Raw genomic sequence first — 16779 nt, forward strand, 5'->3', positions numbered from 1 at the left:
GTATTTTCCATGTGTATTCAAAGTTATACGGAACCACACACTGAGGGTTAAGATTTGGGAATTTGAAATTACAAATATCATTTCTATGTAACCATCATGCACATACTAACACGATGATCGAACGTCAATCGGTGTTTTCCGTCTTTTTAACAATGAATGAAATTAAACCAAGAGTGGCAAAAGTGTCTCAGAGCCAATGACATGATAATGCTATTTAAGTTGCAACTAATAAGATGACCAATAAAGAAATAAATTTGAAAGAAATCCCAGAAACCTTGGTCGTGATTTTAATTTAGCGCTTTTCATATATAAACCGAATAAGAAGTTGTATGTTTATTTCTTAAATATCGATTAATAAATACTATTCGTTATAATTTTTAATTTATATTTATCTCTAATTATAAAAATATCACGTGATAATGAGTTGGTCAGATAATTGGTCCATGCTATTTCATGAATTATTTGGAAAAATGGGCCTGAGAAGAATTCGGATAAGAATTCCACAAAATAAACAGAAAATGGGCATAATACAAATACAAATACAACGCCACAACAGACAAAATGCCCAACGAGGTGGCTGATAAAATGAACTAATGAATAAAATGATTCAAACGTTATACTGAATTAGAATTACAAATATGAGCCAACCAAATGAATATATTTCCACAATGATTAATTGTACGTATATTATTATGCGTAATTTGAAATTGTGATTTTGAAACTGAAAAAAATGACACAAACAAAGAAGTTGCGTGAAAAATCGAGATTAAAGTAAACATTGTGAAATGATTATGTAAAAACAATATACACACTGTATATACAGGGTGCATAGCAAACAGGGCATATGGTATTTAATGGCGAACCGTCGATCCTAGAGGTATGCTTCCAATTAGAGAAAGTTTCCAAATTACGTGTAGCACTCAGATATGTCATTCATGTTGCAAGGAGTTATATAGTTATTAAAGCAAAAAAATTAACTTTTATACAGCTTCCGTGTGCCCGAAAACCCAATTAGGAAATTGTTGTTGCGCTGCCTTTCCTGATGCCAAGGAAAACAAACTCAGCAAATAAGTGGAACTTTTTTCATTTTTATTCTTAATTCTTTTTTTTTTCTTTTCTTTTTTGTAATTTCTTTTTTAAATAATTATAATATAAAAAGCAGCAGAGTAATTTGTTTGTCATAAACTGCTTGTGAATAATTACTATAAACTTTCCTAGATATTTCTTAGTGTCAATCTCAGAACACCTTGATAATCAATCTATTCACCTTGATTGGAATATATACTGCCCATACAGAGATGAATTCCAGAACGTCACTCCTGTATCATGAGAAACTCACATCCCGAATTTTTTCCTTGTACCTCGAATTTGTTCCACATCACTACAATATCAACTGTTCTATATAAATCAGTAAACATCATACTGAACTGGGCATCTTATGTGCAATATAAGTGTATTTTGCTTGCAAAACAAATTATAGTACATCACTCGGGCAAATGTGTCAGTTAGGACTTGTTCAAATCATTCGAACTTTCGGGTGCTGAAAGAGATTTTTTTTTTCCTGTACGTTCCACGCTCTTTAGTTCAATAATTGCTAGCAAGTAAGCAGGGCCTAGCATACTTTCTTGGGGCCCGGGGCAGATTTTTTTCTTGGGGCCCCTGGATAGGGTTATGCTCAAAGAATGGCACACCTTCCCTCCTCATTTTTTTTCAATGACTCATTTTTGATTTCAACAGTTAGTTTTGGAAGCGAGTCTATTGCAGATTATTTCAAAGAAGAAATTCAAAATTTCTGTGAGATATTAAGAAAAATAAGTGTGAATTCTTTTGTGGGACCCCCTGTTCAACTCGGAGGCCCTAGGGCATTCATTGCTCTGGTTGCCCCATCTTAGCTACGGGCCTGCAAGTAAGCGATATTTTTTCAGTAGTAATTTTTTTTTCTGGTGTCTTGGATTGCTCACAAGAAGCACAGGAAAGTCACACTCAGGTATTTAAATGCTTTTAATCGGCGATTGTGACTATTATTACACTGCTCAAAGCCGATTATTTTCTCAAAGCTATTTCAGTGACTTTAGGATGATTTTAGGGCATTAATTGGAATCTCGCATTGGTTTCGTCAGATTGGCTCTAGTTTTTGGGATAAACTGAAAATTAAATTTCTCAATGGTAACACCATAGGCAGCATACAAATCACATTGTTGAGAGCATACGTTATCTGAAAACTAGAGCCAATTCGGAAGAACCAGCACCAGTTTTGAAATCAGCGTCCCCAATATACCTAAAACCATTAAAATACTCTTGAAAAGAACATGCATTTTTTTTTTTACTTTTTTTGAGCAGTGTTGTTAATGCAGAATCGAATTTTATCACTGAACCCTGGACATTGTCATGCTTTGCTAGAAGTAGCTCCGGTTAACACCACTGCAATCATTCCCGTAATGACAGCACGCCGAGACTGATGACGTGATATAACCTTATATATACTCTCCTGTCTACGAAGCGTGCCAAGGACCATTTTCAACAAGAAAATACGTAAACTCTCCCCCCCCCCCACCTCAAACAAGCCTCCCAGCACGACTCAGACCAGACTTCACAGACACGCAACGTTTTGATCAGATTTCTCTTCAATTCAGAACCTGCAGGACGCAATCGGACATGGAATGAAATGATCTTCTAGGGCGCCCCGTTTTAACACCACATGATTGTCAATACTCAACATCTGAATCGCTCATTTAACCAACACTACGCATGGTAGCTAAATGCATGACACGTTATGGTGGTCACTAATATATCAATTAGTTATCGATATATCTCGCCGTGCATCAGGTGCGAGACTTCAAATTAAGGCCACGTGTTCAGAATACGATTACATGATTTTGCATCTTTGCATTTAATTTCTTAGCATTGCATGCATTCATAAGTTGGTCTTTGAAAGCCTCAAGAGATTGCTTTGTGATAGAAAATTAATAGAAATCTCATCACAGTATTTCTCGAATATACTAGCATTATATACCGGATTTCTTGGTTTACCCTTAACGTCACTTACCATATAGAAAAGAGATTCGGGGTGGGGGCTTACTTTATTTGCGGTTATCGTGTTAATTTTTATAAAACAAAAATTAACTATGGACGCCATTCGCATATAGTCTGGAGCAGTGATTCTCAACGTCCTCTAGGGGGTAATAGAATGTTCCAAGGGGCTGTAGAAGCTACGAGTATAACATAGGATTCTAGGAGTTAGACTGTGGTGGGGCAATGGGAGAAAAAATATCTGAAGAAGGGGGCGATGGGAAAAAAAGGTTGGGAAACTATGGTATATATATCGTTCAGATATATCAATTGATTAAATTTCAGTTTAACTATTCAGAATCGGCTCCGAGCATTTCGTAAGCAATTTTCAAGAGTAAGCAATTATACCAGAAAATAATCTGAAAGTTAAATTGTATTCTGGGAAATTCGAGCTGAAATTTTTTTTCTTAAAGTAATTTATCCACGTATCCAACATCGTTTGATATCTAAATGAATTACAACCTAGTTTTAAACAAAAAAAAACAACCTGAAAAATACCATGCTCCTTGACTTTACAAATATGGACACACATATTCGAAAAAACGACAAATAATGTTTCATAAAATTTAGAGTAATTTCAATCGTTCAGTAGGTGTTTCTTGGCCTGTTAGAAGCTATACAGAAGGGTGGTTATCTCCTTTCAGACACCGCGGACCAAATTGAAACTGACCGCGGGCCACCAACATCCATATCTTTCATGGGCATCTTTTTTTAGTCACCTCGTTGGGCATTTCGCCTGTCGTGGCCTTTGTATTTGCATTTGTATATGTATTAGTGATTCTGGAAATATTTATCCTGTTAATTTATAATTTTTTTCTTTGAGAAGTGTTGAAAAGCATTTTCTCATTAGGGTGTTTTTCAGCATTTCTGTAAGTTCTGCTTTTTTTTGGATGCCGACTTTTCCGTCTTGAAATACATAAAATCCGGGAAAAAAAATAATAATGATTGGACCTCAGGGTCCCAAATAAGATGGTCCTGGTAATCATCACATGCGTTATTGGTTGAATCCGGAAAGTATTTCATAATTCTCAATAGCGCAGTATAACTCTTGGGTGACCCTGCGGGCTTAACGAGACTATTTTTATAATTTGTACGTCTTTCACAACACACAAACACGTTGTTGACAATCATTTTCTAAAAATGATCAGCGGACCATGGCAGAAAGCTCTTGAGGACCACATGGAATTGATTAGTGGGAAATGCGTAATGATCCCTGCTATACAGGCTTCAAGAGAGAAATTTTTATGAGCTCTCTTCTAGCATGTGTTTTCTCAACAAAGTTTTTACGCCAAAAAAATTATATTATATAGAATAATTATCAATTTTTTTAGATTTATTTTTCAATTGTTCAGTATGCTTTTCTTGGCTTTCTTTAGGCCTGTTAGAAGCTATTCTTGCTTCTATAGAGAAGTTAAGAAAATTTTAGGACCTCTTATAGCAAGCTTTTTGAAAACAATGACCAGTATAATGTCTAAAACAATTTGACGGACCACTTGTGTCCCATATTACTACTGCATAAACTCTGGCCATATCGCTATATTGCAATTTGCTGCCATTAATGAGATGGGTTGGAAATGAAGGCGCTGTCTATCGTGGTCTCCTCAAGTTCGTTAGGGAACACAGCTTATCTATATCATCCCTTGGGTTTGAACCTAGGACCGTGACATTAACTTTCACGGTGGTAGATGAGGATCTTACTACCATGTCACTCTGGCGCACTGTCCCGTATTACTGGACGCACCTGTTATTTTCGTTGTCCCGATTTTTTTTATACATTTGTCCCGTTTTTTTCAACGATGCTTATTTGAATTTGTAATAATTACCAAAGTTGTAATACACGCACACACACACACAGCGTTTTAATAATATAAATTATATTATGATAATTATTGCAAAAATTATAGATATTCATCTCGCAAATTTATCAGGTTTAATGTTTCCCCCACGATTTCTCATCAATTTTAATTACGATTAGTAATTGTGCCTACTTTTGGCAATGTCTTTTGATGACGACTAGTGATATCCATTATTTTACGGATTATTATTTAAGATCCCAGTCTACGGTATTTTTCTCAATGACATATGAAATAAGTTCACCGTATTTTTCTGATATGAAATGGAATATGGTTATCAAATCATTTGAATATTTTTTCCGTAAAATACTGTACATTTTGTTAACTGCAATTTGTAGCAGTCTTTTATTTCCACGCCCTTCAGCAATGTTAGCAGTAATTAACGCATTGCATTTAAAACAATAAATTGCAATTCTGAGCGAAATTTAGTGATATCCCGTACTTAAGATAGCAATTTCCTGCATTCTCCTTGATATATTTTGAACCTAAGTATAAAGGTATATATAGTTTTATTTGAACCCATATGGATATTACTAATATGAATTACAATGGGTGATTAGTAGGAAGTCCAGTGGTTATAGAGAGCTTGCTTCTGACTGTGCAGGTCTGGGTTCGAATCGTGGTTCGGGCATGGATGCACACTAACAGATTCCCTGGACAGATCGTAAAGATCTCTTGGGAATACGTGATGATCACGTTTTGTTAAACATAAATAAAAGTGTGCCTGCGGACCACAGGTCTTATAGCATATGCTTTTGGGGTATGAATTCTTGGCAACATTTTCAAACAAAATTATAATAAAAGGCAGACACAACATAATTTTCAATCCAAAAAAAAGATAATATAGAATAATTGATAAAATTGTTCTGTAGGTGTTTCTAGGCTTCTTTTTGGCCAGTTAGAACCTATGCAGGCTCCAATAGACAGATTGTGAGATTTTTGTCCACTCACAGCATATGATTTCGGAATAAGTTTCTTCAACGAAATTTTCAATCAAAAAAAAAAACTTCACAAATTTTTGACTGATGTTGCATTTACATAATGTGCTGCGTTAAAAAAATTTTTCAAATATTCTTCATTCAAATTTTTTAATGAAATGAACATTTGGGAACTAAAATATCTAATGAGTGTGATAGTATTTTTTAAAATTTGTGTACAATGAAATTTAGTTTTTTATGATTTTTAAAAAAGGAAATTATCAGAAATTTTATTCCGATTTTCTGATTTTTTTTTTCCTGACCATGAACAGAAATAATTTTTTTTTAATGAAAAAAATAATTTTTCCCCTAAATTTTTTTTTTTGTCACACAGTACATGAGGTTTCCCAAAATTATAATTATCAATTATTTTGATTAAATTATAAGATAATTAATTTACATTAGTTACAAAGAAAAATTGATTTGTAACTTCGAAAATATGTTATTCGAAATAACATATTTTCCAAGCCATAATATATATATAAAAAATTTGCGATTCGGTCACGAACTGCAAGAGCGGTCAAAAATGGGTAAAAAAAAATACTTCATAAATTTTAGAGTAATTCTAATTGTTCAGTAGATTTTCTTGGTTTCCTTTGGCTTGTTAGAAGCTATTTAAGCTTCAACAGAGAATTTAAGAAAATTTTAGGAGCTCTTATAGCATATGCTATCGAAATATGTTTTCTCGAAGAAATTTCCAAGACAAAAAAAAAAAAAGAAACTTCCTGCCGAGGATGCAAATAGAGCACAGCGGCAGTGTACCTTACGGTATCCTGGATTAAAAAGCCACCGGAAACAGGAATGCATAGACATCCGGAGCACAAGGATCAAAAACTAGGTCAAAGTGCATCGGCCCACAGAGAGAGAGCGATCCCTATACCCATCCATGGTTCTAAATAGGGATGATGAGAAGGGTAGGTAGGCTTTCCGTCAAGGTAGGGAATATACATATTGAAAAAAAAAAAAAATAACACCACTACCATCATCAAGAGATCGTTCAAGGGTGGAGCGTGTTGAATCGGGGATTTTAACCCTCTCATTGGCTAATTCCTCCCGTGACATCATCTCTCTCGGATACCACTGTTGATGAGAGCGCATCAGGAGACGGCAAGGAAAGGAGGGGGATGATGCACTCGTCCCTCATTGGTCGAGCGAAGGATGAAGGGATGCCCAAGAGCAAAGAGCAGTAGAAAGAGAGAGAGAGAGAGAGAGAGATGCTGTGGATGAGATGGAGATGGATAAAGAGAGAGAGAGAGGAGAGTGAGGGTGGATTGGATGGCCGCTCTGGGATGAGAAGAGGCGTAAGGGGACCTCTTCAAGATGAAGCAGCCAATGTGATGAATGCAACAACGGCGGGCATAAAGGGTTGGCGGGAGTGACGGCAGTTGTTTCGGATGTCCAATCAGTAGCTGTAGTAACATCCACCTTAGCCGGACACGAAGCAATGTGAAAAGATGAGCGTTTGGAAAAATATGAAAAAAAAAAAAATTCGAATCGCAGATATTGCAAAAATTTAAATTTTTCCTGAAGAAATCTGAATATCTGAGACAACCGAATTTCAATGACGTCATTTGCATAGATAAACATAAATTATTTTCCCATTTATATATATATTCCGTTCGAATGGAAAAATAATTTTCGATGCTGCTGCGATGATCATTTTCGTAGTTTTCGCTAATATTCTATTTCGATGTAACGGAAGAAAGAAAAATTTGTGGAAATTACTATTCTTTAATATATTCTTGAGAAAGGAGAGGCGTTTAAACGATATCTGATAACTCGTTGCCTCGATTTAAGATATGGAAATTTTCGTTTTATTTTAATATGTTATCAATCTTTCAAGGTAGATTCTTTTGTGCAATTTTTCTACAAAATTATAGTATGAAATTTTCAAATTCAAATTCAAGAAATGAAAAATTCGAATAAGATACAAGATGTTTGTTTTCGACAAGATATTAGGAAAAACTATTACTCCTCAAAATTACTAACAATTTTCGACAATTACTCAAAAGATTTCTTAAAATTTTCCGATCAAATTAAAATTGACACGAAAATCAAAAATAATAGTTTTTGATTATCACATGTCATATCTGTTAATAATTCCTTTTAATCGATTATACAGTCCAAGAATACGATATTTTTTGTGTTTAACCATCATCTGAAATGACAAATTATCATTAAATCAGATTTTTTTTCACTTGTCAAGATACCAATGAATATTTATTGATTTTAACTGCATTTCTATCTATGATTACAAGTTTTCTACTGGTTCTTCTGATTCCAACACCTAGCTCTAAAATAATAATTATTGGTGGTTTTTTTTTTTTAATTTGTAGGGAAATTTTTTAAGATGTTTCAGTGTCGTAATTTCACGTTTTTAAATTTAAATATGTTGCTTTTCTATATTGAATTCCAATGTGAAAAAATAATGTCTTTAAATAATGAAAGTGAATTTTGAACACTTGACAGTTAATTAAAAGTTTTCATCACCTCTACCATTTTATTGTATCAACAAATAGCTATTAAATTGGTTTTTAATTTAAGTTTAATTGAAATATAAGTTAAGAGAAGTGAATATCTGAGACAACCGAATTTCAATGACGTCATTTGCATAGATATACGCAAAATATTTTCCATTTATATATATATTCCGTTCGAATGGAAAAATAATTTTCGATTCTGCTGCGATGATCATTTTCGTAGTTTTTGCTACTATTCTATTTCAATGAAATAGAAGAAAAAGAAAGATTTGTGGGGAAATTACTATTCTTTAATAATTCTTCAGAAAGGAAAGACATATTTAAACGATATCTCATAACTCGTTGCCTCGATTATGATATGAAAATTTTCGATTCATTTTTTAATGTATTATCAATCCTTCAAAGTAGATTCATTTATAGAATTTTTCTACGAAATTACAATGTGAAATTTTTAAATTCGAATTCAGTTTTAGAACAGGATACAAGATATTTAATTTTTCAACAAGATTATGAGATAAGCGATTATTCCCCAAAATTACTAACAATTTTTGACAAATTAATCAATAGATTTGTTCTAATTTCCGAATAAAATTTAAATTGATACATAATAATCAAAAAATAATATTTTTCATTACCACGTATTATAGGGCCTACATGGTAATTAATCAATAGATCCGTCATAATTTTCAAATAAAATTAAAATTGATATAATAATCATATAATGAGAATTTCCCATTATCACCCAGTATACATGCTAATTATTATTGTTATTTATCATTTATAAAAAGAATACGATATTGTTCTTATTTGACCATAATTTTAAATCACCTTAAATTATCATTAAATCAAATTTTCCATCACTGGTGAATATTGCGATGAATATTAATTGATTCTAGATGCATTTCTGGGCCAAGAATACATTTCTACCGGTTCTTTTGATTTCAACACCCGATTCATAATTTAATTAATAATTATTATTCATAATTTTTTTCGTAATTTATTTTTTCATGATAGTTTGTAGCGTTACAATATATAGTTTCATCTTTTTCCAATTTAAATATATTTCATATGTATTGGTATATATTGGTTTGAATATAAATTTCATCCTTTTCCATTTAAGTCTAATTCCCTTTTCCACGTGAAAGATCAGTGATCTTAACACTCTTTCATCATTTAAAGTTAATTTAATAACGAAGGATACATGCACTAATTATATTATAAGAATTGTTAGGCTAGTTAGATCGGTTTATGCAGATTAGATGACTGTTAATTGAAAATGATCATAACTTAGTGTTAATTACTGTATTAACAAAAAATTATTAAATTAGTTTTGAATTTAAATTCAAAAAACTACAATTTAAAAACTTCATAATTAAAAAATGATAATTTTGTTGTACTTTGAGCATAATCAAGGAAACAGCATATTCATTTATGATAGTGATCAGAAATGTTGTACCAGTTTTTTGATTTTTATTTGTTTCCATTAATTTATCTTTTTTTTCATAGGTTTGACTGACAGCGATGTCCATACGTAAAGTGAAGTCATTGTACGGACACGATTGCATGTTTGCAAGCGTATATTAAATGAGAACGATGATGTACATGTATTTCAACAATTGTATAATAAAAAGTTCTTTCTTCCCGCAGTTTCTCAGACTAATAATTTTAACCTATCTCTTCGGATGTTTTGTTAAGGAATATGATAATTAAATATATTAAAATACCAAATTTAAACGAAGAATTAATACGTGCCTACAAATATTTTAATTATTCATTAGTAAAACAGTAGACATAAAATTTGCTATAATTTTTATATCCCGTTCTTCATATTCAAATGTCTTTCATTCTTATTCAAATTGATGCCAAAAAGTATAAATTTTTTCCCAAACATTTATTGTACGCAGAAATAAAATAAAATTATAATGATGTGAACATATAGGCCGAAACACGCCACCATGAAATGCTGATGATGCAATGAAAATTTTCTCAAAATCCGTGATTTTATGAAAAAAAATATGTAATAGAAAGATTACCTAAAAAATGACAAAAAATCTTCAAGATCTTAATATCATAAGATTTCCCAAATTTCCAAACTTATGTATTTCTCTCTACACATGCAACATAGAGAGATTTGACCTCTTTGGGACAGAATATTTCTGTATTCAACGGAATTCGGGGAAATGCAAATATCTGCAGAAATATACTATTTTATCAATTATTTCTAAATTTAAAAAAGCTAAAATTGCTATATCCTAAGACATGCAGTATAATTCATTTCGCGTGTATGCGTTACTAACAGACATACCCATGACTCACCGGGATCTATTCTATTCTTGGAGTATTGAAAAAAAAATTAAATTGTCATCTCTTGAAGAGATACATATGTCCCTGTATTGTTGATTCAAATTGTTTGGGGAACCATGGTAAATAAAATATGCATTCCGAAAGTCGTTTCAACGCTAAAATCTAGGCAGTATTAAACATGCACAATTCCATTTTTTGTTGTTTTCAAAAAATTATTTCTGTACTTATCTGTGTACAAAAAATTTGAAGATATTGAAGGTTTTGGTCAGGAGACATCGACGTTCATACCTAGAACGGTCAAGAGCAGTCATTTTGGCTGCTATATGCAAATTGTATACGTTTCCTCCTTGTGGTGGGCGTTGATGTATACTTTTGCCTTTAGGTTTATTCCCTATCATTCCGTGATGGTACCCACAACAAAATATATATTCACGAGTAACATACCAATAAGAAAAAATAAATAAAATGATGCTATTGATTGCGTCATGTTACTGCAATCTAAAGAATCTATGTATCCACAACCAAAACCCTATATCTCATTGAGCCTCTATTACAGTCTCAAAGTCAAGGAAATCGGGGTTTTTTTCTGATCGTTCACCCGGCAATCTCAGTTTTTTGTTTTGGTTTGGCATTTTATAACTCTTCATGCCACCATCTGCTTTGAAAGCTTTCTGGGAAACAGACGTTCACTCACAGTGTGTAGAAATGGCTCTTAAAAAAAGGATGTATTAGAACAAAATAGTCTAATTTTATCAGTTCTGAATGATATTTCGGACAAGAAATCTGAGACTGAGGAGACACGATTCAAACTCAGACAACGAAGATCATGATTTTCTGCTATATCTACCCGAAACAGAAAGTAGTGACTGGTGTGAATTTTGACAAGACATTCTGACTCAATTTTGACAAAAAAGAAAGACAAAGATGGATTTTTTTTTAATTGTATATTCTATGCAAGCTCATTTGTAGTATGAAATTTTAATCGTGCCCTAGTTTTTCCTTGATAGTGCAAATTTACAGTGGCATAATAGTATATGTTATCCATAGCGTGAGTGAGCAACTAAATAAAGCGAATAAAAAATACCATGATATGCATATAAAATTGTACATCATCAAAATGGAGCAATGCATGATGTGATGTGAATACAATGTTTATCTACCTTTTTCATGGTAAATCTTGTACACAGTTGCCCTCTGATTTTTCATATTTATAGATATTTATAGTTGGAAAGTCATTTTTATGGACACCCTGTATGCTTAAGAAAACGCAAATTTCTTCAAAATTCACAAATTAACCATGTGGGATATAGCCTGTTATTTTTTATTGTAAAAATTTAGTGTGATTAAATGTATTGTATTAAAAAGAAGTAGCAGTCAAAAGGACTGCCAGCGGCCCTTTTAGGTATAACAACGTATAGTCGGGCCCTTCTAGTGTTAAACATTTTGCTGAATATTCCACCCTTCCTCATTTTCCTCACTGCATATTTTGGACGATTGTCTCCGGCCAAAATAAGAGGGTTTTAAATAGCCAAACGTTCAAGTTGAGTTTTCTCTGGTGTGTTCACAAAATTTAACAAAAAATCGGTCAAAATTGTAAATTAGTATTAAGACCATAAGACAGAGACACAGACGAAATAACTTGATTCCACAATGGTTATTTCAAATCAATTATTTCAACAATCAATAAATGCAATACACAAAATATGTTAACAGTCATCATGGAGTTTTCAATATTTCTTATACATTGGTTTAAAAACAAAATTTAAAATAAAATTTAAAAATATATTGAGCTAATTATATTTAATCATTTTTGCTCATTTAAAATAAAAAGAAATTATTAAACTTCTCTAAAACAAAATTCTCATAAAAAAAATTTAATTTATGATAATCTTTATGGAAATCACGTGCAAATAGAGAATGTGAGTCATGTTTTCCTCATTAAAAACTCAAATAATCCATCAATACTGACAATCGAATATACACGTAAAATTCCAATAATTACCCTAATAACACTACCTTGAACTTCTTTGCTTCCCTTGAATATAATTGAAGCTTTATTTCAAGAAACGAATCCAATTGATGCTGACAGTTTAATTAATGTGTAGGATTATTAGATACCTAACCGCTTCAACTTTTAGGTGTATTTGTTTTTGTATATGCATCCGACCTTCATTAATTCCCGAAAGGTTTTATAAATTCAAATTCTCCAGATGAACGGGTGTGTAATACCGACCCAGACCTTCTATTAGTTATGACGTGTGTCCAATTTGGAAGGGGGAAAACATCCACATTTTCTAAGAACTGTGAATGAAATATTCAAGGTCATTTGTCATTATTGATCAATAATGACATGATTAAGTTAGAATTAATAATAGCTTGATGAGGATTACTTCATATCGGAATTGAAGTTCGATCGATGGGCTTATTGGTAATTCCATCTCCTACTCTGACATGTGTATATTAGCTTTTTTCTATGAAAACGTCAGAGTTTACTAAATGATGGGTACTAATTATGCTCATTAATTTTTTTTTCTCCGTCCCAAGATTTTCTTTCATTTATGCATCTGAACAGTATTTCACACATTTCCTTCATGGCGTATGAATTGAAACTTTGGTTCTCTCAAGTGAAAATTGTAGGTTTGCTTCTATGACGTTTGGAAGTCGCATTTCCTTTAGGCCAGGGATGGACAACCTTTTTTCCCGCCGTGCCACAATCAAGATTATTTTCAATGCTTGTGCCACTCTACGAATGTGCCATTTTACGGTACACGAGCATTCTCTCCGTTCCTGCAAAATATTGTTCGGATGTCCCTTATTTTCATAAAAATTTTCAGTTTGTCACTTGAGTTCTAAATTGTTTTTGTTTTTGAGTCATAAATTCAATTATTTCAACGCAGATTGTGTAATGTACGTATATTGGTAGGAAATGTCTTCTTACCTACACCATGTTAGGCATAGACACGAGAAACTGACTCAATGCTTGGTTCCGCCCCCCTCCCTTCCAGTAAATTTTGTAAGAGAGCATGCCCCCCCCCCCCAAAGAATTCATGGAATTCATGGATATGCATCAAATACAATGAATGTCCTCCCATCATAAATCTCGTACACATGGGACGTCCAGCAAAGATGAAAAACCGAGCAGAAACGCATTGAATAGAAAGTCGTAACATAATTATTATTTTAAGAATACCTGTACCGTACTAAATATAGGTTTGGCAGCATACAAGGCCATCATTCATGAGTAAAGTATTTTTTGCAGAGAATTTCTTCGATTGTAAAATGGAATAGAATTTCTTTAATATTTGAAAAGCTTCGCCTTCCATCCTTGATAGCATGGCGTGCCATTTGTGGCACGCGTTCCGCGGGTTGGCCACCCCTGCCTTAGGCATTCAGTAACTCACTGAGATCAATGATTTGTCAGATACTGACCGCGAATGTAGGAAAAAATTCAATTCGTAGTTGTAAATAAATCTTTTTATAAGATCGAGCGAAGTTTTGTGATTGTATGTACATAGTAAATTCTTCATACACAGTCTATATATTTTCATATTTGAATCCGTTAAAGATTGTTGCGAACTTCTATTTGAATTATAATATTTCTTCAAATGTGCATGTCATGTTACAGACGCAAATCACCACCGGAAAATTTACCACTAGAAAGAATATATTTTGTGGTATATATCACTACGTTACTTTCTGCATTGTTTTGCTTCAAGTCAGATTCGAAAAGCACAAGAATGTACTTATAAAAGATCAGTAAAAATCACCAAATTCGATAATGCTTTTTTAAGATTTTCAATCGAACCATAATGCAATTGGGAACAATAAGAAAAATGAGTTTTACAAACGATGAAGGTAGGTGTATTTTATGATAGCAGAGCAACCAAATAATTCAAAAAATGTCACTCTGGTTGCCAAGGCCAAGTAGGCTGTAAAATTCTTTGCCTAAAGCCTAGAGATAGAAGCAAATCCGATGATTGGCATTGGAAGGTTATCAAGGGAGCTCTTCATCTGATTCTGCAATGTGATTTGTAACATTTGCAGAAAAAACAATTTTTTTAACTAAATCACTGAAAAATATATACATATATATGTATATATATTGGTTTTTTCTTTCCGATGCTTTTCTTAGATGTAGTTTTAAACAAATCGTTCAGAGTTAATTTTCGTATTGTGCCTAAGATAATATTTCTTTCTTTCAAACGATAGCCATTTTGCTATATTATAAGATTATTAGGTTACACTCAGTGGAGTCTTAATATGGTCCACCAGGGCACGGTACTCGGAGCAACATGAAATGATATCTAGTGAAAACTTTCGAGAGTAAGCATGTAAACTGGTAAGCAGACAAGCCAGGGGTAAGGGCTTAAGAAAAATCTCTTTGCCCGGAGACCCGTAATGCTCTTAAGATGGCTTTGGTTACATTGACTGACACTTAGTCAAATGCCTAAATTTTTACACATGCGGTCAATTGCTTGCATTTTTACAGAACATTTGGACAAAAAAAATTGAAATTCAGCACGTGAAGTCATTAAAACAATAATGAGTTTTATTTTAGATTATCCCATTGAAGCCTAAATTTTTACAGAAAATTCCGACAAATAAAATTGCAATTTTAGCGTGTGGAAGTCAGTAAATAATCATGCATTTTTTTCTGGATTCTACCATCGATGCTTATTTGATATTTAAATTTCACACAGTCATAGGATCAAATATTTTGATTAATTTAAAACTATTTTCAAATCAGGTCTTTAAAGGATATTTTCAATTTTGAACTAAATAAAAATTCGACTTTTTTTTCATTTTTTTAATAGTTCAAAGCTATTTTAATTACTGTATTTTCAAACCAATTCAAATTCAAACAGTTTAAATTTCTCTACGGCAACTACAGTCAAACTTGGTAAATTCGAAGTCCAAAGTCAATGGGAAAATTATCCAATTAATCTATCCTGAATCTGTAAAATGACTATAAAAATTGCAACTTAATCATCAATATTCACGTAGAAGAGAGAGAGAGAGATAACATTTATCAATTACTAAAATTTATCATCAGTTACGAAATTGTTTCCCAAATTTTAATGATTTATAATATAGAGAGTGCCCTGTAGGTGCTAATTCGGTCTTTATCTCATCAACCATCCGTCTAGAGGTATGATTACAATAAATTTTAATAATTTTTTTATTTTGTGGTACACTCTATTTTCACTCTCAGAACTGGTATACAGGGTAATTTTTGAACTTCTTTTGAGCATTTTTAAATTGAAATTATACCTTTACGTCGGATGGTTGATAAGATAAAGGCCGCACTAGCACCTACAGGGCACCCTGTATAATTGATCTTAGCTGCTAATTTATTCCGCTGTTCTAGAATCAGAATCACTGCAGAATTCTTGGTCATGTTCAAAGCGAGATTTCATGACCCTTCTTTACAAAACTGTTTTCCAAAATTTTGCTTATCATTCTTATGCTATCAAGGAAATATGCTTTCATGAACATATTCCACAATCTGAACTCTCCGACACTTTCCATACTCTTAATGACGACAAAAAGATTCAGATTTTAAGTACACCTTGATCCTATAGGTTGAAAGGCTTAATCGGTATTAAGTACGGTCGCTATGCACTCCAGCTGAAAAATGTTAAAATGCGCATTAAATTATATGAAAAAAGAGTAGAGAAAAACAGGATTTTCAAACTTTTTAGTTTTAAAATTTTGTTATCTAACAACTTGGTCTGGAAAAAAAAGTCGTGAGTTTTTGTAGGAATTTTTCCAAACTAAATTTGTTCATACAAAAATCATAATTTTTTCCCTTCCAACTTCGAATTACCCAAAACATTCGTAAAAATAAGGAAAAGTTCGAATTAAACAAGAAATTTTACCATTAAATTAGATAGAAAAATCAATTGGAGTTCGTAAAAGTTCGAATTAACCAAGTTTTACTGTATAAAAAGAACCTCACATTGTGTTTTTGTATGTTTTATTTAGGTCCAAAAATGTATGAGCTTTTTCTGAAATCGAAACATATTTCCGAAACTGGTCGAATAAACTTAAAACACATTTATTTGTGGTTGATTTCACGAATACATTTGCCTATGT

The 16779-nt window shown here is 32.5% G+C and overlaps 1 long non-coding RNA gene across 1 annotated transcript in view; it reads left to right on the forward strand.

Moving 5' to 3' along the window:
* The window catches only part of LOC149089890 (uncharacterized), a 277922-nt gene extending 267911 nt beyond the window's left edge, over window positions 1–10011 (forward strand). Inside the window, exon 6 of the long non-coding RNA XR_016195731.1 lies at window positions 9886–10011. This is a non-coding gene — a long non-coding RNA (uncharacterized LOC149089890). The remainder of the gene's footprint in view (window positions 1–9885) is intronic.
* The last annotated feature ends 6768 nt before the right edge of the window (window positions 10012–16779 follow it).

The sequence above is a fragment of the Pholcus phalangioides genome, unplaced genomic scaffold, assembly GCF_987345545.1.
Source record: "Pholcus phalangioides strain wild (caught in Gottingen) unplaced genomic scaffold, Ppha-v1.0 ptg000001l_1, whole genome shotgun sequence".
Taxonomy (NCBI): Eukaryota; Metazoa; Arthropoda; class Arachnida; order Araneae; family Pholcidae; genus Pholcus; species Pholcus phalangioides.